This window comes from Dromiciops gliroides, chromosome 3, assembly GCF_019393635.1.
Source record: "Dromiciops gliroides isolate mDroGli1 chromosome 3, mDroGli1.pri, whole genome shotgun sequence".
In the NCBI taxonomy this organism is placed as follows: Eukaryota; Metazoa; Chordata; class Mammalia; order Microbiotheria; family Microbiotheriidae; genus Dromiciops; species Dromiciops gliroides.
In genome coordinates, this window is record NC_057863.1 from 414,384,904 (window position 1) to 414,389,115 (window position 4,212).

The 4,212-nt window shown below is 37.6% G+C and overlaps 1 pseudogene; it reads right to left on the minus strand.

Moving 5' to 3' along the window:
• Positions 1-3,290: 3,290 nt before the first annotated feature.
• On the minus strand, positions 3,291-3,851 carry LOC122747727 (annotated as a pseudogene).
• Positions 3,852-4,212: the final 361 nt, after the last annotated feature.

Below are 4,212 nucleotides of genomic sequence, written 5' to 3' on the forward strand. Positions count from 1 at the left end.
TAGTGTTGAGCTGCCCTCCCCTTTCACTGAGGTGAGACAGTCCTTTTCTAAATTATCTCACATAGCAGGATTTTGTCCCTCTTTTTGTAGATTCTGTAGTTCCAGAATCTGTTTTGAGGCTTGATTTAATGTTGTTTCTGAGGGAAATAAGGGAAAGCACAGAAAAGTTCCTACCTTCTCTCCTCCATCTTGGCTCCCCCTCCCACCCCCAGGAAGTCTCCCCAGCTCTATATTTTTGTCTTGAGATTTCCTTTTATTGAAGTAGCTGTCAATACCCAATTTTTTTCCTTCTGTTTTTTAATAGTTTTTCCCCTCATTTTTGTGTCTTCTGGGCACTTGAAAAGTGATCCCCTTGATCTTCATGCCCTGTGGTGGCAACCAATTACTGGGTTTTTATGATAGCCTGTTACTCTTAACAGGGCCTTGAATAGTAATTTTGTTATTTGCTAAATCCCTGAGGTTGGTTTTTCTCTGGAAATAGTCTCTCTGTTGGGAGGTCACAGGAGTGAGAATCTGTGGTTGACCTGCTTGGGTGGGGCTTCACTACTGTTCAGCAGACTCAGAGTTCTGTTATAGGCCTCTATTATGAACCCAGAAACTGTTTCTGTTGCTGCTGCTCCTGTACCTCACTTCCCTCCTACCTGGGTAAGACCAACCTTATGTGCTGGGCTGGTAGATTGTTTCCCTGTTCCTTGCTGAGCTCAGAGGCAGGTTTATGTAAGGTTATCTTCCTCTCTCTTTCTATATCTATCTAGTTAGATAGCTGGCTATCTAAATAACAACCCCCCCACACACACACATGCACATATTAAGCAAACATTGATTAGCCAGAAGAATCTATCTGGCCTCTTATGTACAACATGCAATTTACATGAAGCTCTTGATAGAATTTGCCACTGAAACAGTGCTGTAAAAATTCTGATGTGACACTTACTTTTCCATCTTCATCATTCTTAGTTGTCCTTACTGATTAATCTTTAGTGTGACTTTCCCTTTTGCTAGTGGTCCATATTCCCTGAACTCAGCTCCATTCAATGTGCTAAAGGCATTCTCTCACTCTTTTATGTCGTTAAGTTTGCCATTGTACTCTCTAGAATGTATATCTGTTGTCTCACATGCTGTATAACTGACGAGTTTCCTTTTCTGTTCAATATATATTCTCAATAATGCCTTTAACGTTACTTCTTATCCATAATTTCATCATCAGTCTAAAAGACCGACCATGGATTTTTCATTGGCCCTTTCATTGTAGAAAATTTTCATCTTTCCAACAGCATGATGTTCTTTGATTCACAGTTATATAGAATGATCACATAGCTGAACTTTAAAATATCTTGCAGCTTGAAAACTTTGACAGTATTATAGTTGCCCAAATACTGTCCAGTTAAAAGTTCTAAATGATTAAATTAGTAATAATGCATGTTAATGTATTATCCCTTTTATATCTCACAATAAACCTTTGAGGTAGTCTGGACAGGTATTTTTGCTCACATTTTATAGATAAAGAAGCTAAGGTTCTGAGATGTTACACGACTTACTAATGGTCAAATAGCTTGGTACTTATATAAATGAAATTTTGAATTCAGGTCTTAGGAATTTCAGAGAGTAATCTTCCCCTTAGAGAAGAATACTTACTGTCATAGTACCTTTTCAACTGCAGTAGCATTGTAGAAATAGCACTATATCTGCAGTCAGGGAACTTAAGTTGAAATTCTGATTCTACAATTTAATACTCGTGGGGTTTTTTTAGGGTAAAGTCACTTGACTTGCTTGGGTCTCAGTCTTCTCACCAATAAAATTAGGGAGTTGGCTACTTAGGTTTCTTATAGATATGTGATACTTATGTAATTTTAGAGACACTGTAAGGGGGATGAATATAAGAAACTGTGTATATTTTGTACAAACAGAATCAATGCATACAAAATTAGAAGGGAGGCAGAAAGCTGGGAAACAATTTTTTATGGCCAGTACTTATGATAAAGGCCTCATTTCTAAAATATATAGGGAACTAAATCAAATTTATAAGAATCCAAGTCATTCCCCAATTGAGAAATGGTCAAAGGTTATGATCAGGCAGTTCTCTGATGAAGAAATCAAAGCTATCTATTGCCATATGAAAAAATTCTCTCAATCACTATTGATTAGAGAGGTACAAATTAAAACAACTCTGAGGTACCACCTGACCCCTATCAGATTGCCTAATATGAAAAAAAGGAAAATAATAAATGTTGGAGAAGCTGTGGAAAAATTAGAACACTAATGCATTGTTGTTCGAGCTATGAACTGATCCAACCATTCAGGAGAGCAATTTGGAATTATGCCCAAAGGGCTATAAAGCTGTGCATACCCTTTGACCCAGCAATACCACTTTTGGGTCTTTTCCCCAAAATGATCATAAAAAAATGGAAAAGGACCCACATGTACAAAAATATTTATAGCTGCTCTTTTTGTGGTAGCAAGGAATTGGAAATTGAGGGGATGTCCCTCAATTGGGGACTGGCTGAACAAGTTGTGCTATATGAATATAATGGAATTCTATTTTGCTGTAAGAAACAATGAGTAGGAAGATTTCAGAGAAACCTGGAAGGACTTGCAAAAACTGATGATGAGTAAAATGAGCAGAACCAGCAGAACATTACACACAGTATCATCAACATTATGTGTTGATCAACTGTGATAGACTAGATTCTTGTCACCAATGTGATAATACAAGAAAATTCCAAAGGACTCATGATGGAAAAAGCTCTCCAAATCCAGAAAAAAAAAAAGAACTGTGGAATATGGATGCTGATTAGACAGTACTATTTCTTTTGTTTCTGGTGCTCTTGTTTTTCTTTTTTGAGGTTTTTCCTTTTTTCTCTTATTCTTTTATAACATGACTAATGCAGAAATATGTTTAATGTTATTATGTATATATAACCTATATCAGATTACCTGCTGTCTAGGGGAGGGGGGAAGGGAGGAAAGAGAAGGAGAAAAAGTTGAAATTGGAAACTTCAACAAATGTTGAAAACTAACTAAATTTTTAAAAAGGAAAATAAAAAAAGATACTATGTATGGAGGAAAAAAGCTAACACACTATATAACACATACCATATACCAGGTACCATGCTAAATGCTTTACAATTATTATCTCCTTTGTTTTTGTTTGTTTGTTTATGGTGAGGCAATTGTGGTTAAGTGACTTGCCCAGGGTCACAGAGTCTATAGTGGCTTATGTCAGATATAAACTCATATATTCCTGACTCCTAACCCAGTATCATATCCACTGTGTTACCTAGCTGATCCTACTATTTTGTAAAACTCAGACAATTTTTATTCTTTGATGAACCAAGAATTCTTCTAACAGCTTCCTCAAAAGCTGCTGCAACATTTATGGAATCTTTTGCACTTTTTTCAAAGTAAGGATAGTTGTAGTTGTCCGTGCACCAGGGCTGGGCTTCTTCTGTAGAAACTTGTCTCTCACTTATGTCAATCTTGTTACCCAAAATCACAAAAGGAAAGCTTTCAGGATCTTTGACATCTGCATAGTAAATGAATTCTTTATTCCAGTTGCCCAAGTTCTGGAAACTCTGAGAGTCATCTACACTGAAAGTAAGAAGGCAACAGTCAAAACCTCTGTAAAATGGTGTTTGCAGGCTTCTAAAGCATTCTTGACCTTCTGTGTCCCAAATCTGCATGATTACAAAATGTCCATCCACTTCCAAGGCTTTATTTAAAAATTCCATACTTATTGTGTGGAATAACTGGCTCTCAAATTTGTTAGTGACATATCAATTCATAAGTGAGCTCTTCCCAACACCACCATCTCCAAGGAGAATTACTTTAAAAAGTGATGATTTTCCTGCCATTGTTGAATGAAAAGATCTTTTTTGCTCCAAAATCCCAGCAAAACTAAGGATAATTCAGGGGTGGGGGTAATGTACCATTAATGAAATAGAGAACTTCTAATCATTCCCGAAGAAAAGACTAGAGCTGCATAGAAACTCTTAAAATGTTCAGTTTAAGTGCTTCATCCACATTACCAGCATAGTTCTGGTCATGCCCTGAGACAGCCAAGGGCTGCTCCGGAGATGAGCTGGCCCGCCCGGGACGGGGGCATAGGAAAGGAGAAGAGCAGGTGGAGGCACAGTGGGTAGTGCCCGGCTCCGGCCCCAGCCGCCCCAATCTAGAATGGGGCTCCATGCCCTTTCAATTCAATTGAATTCAATG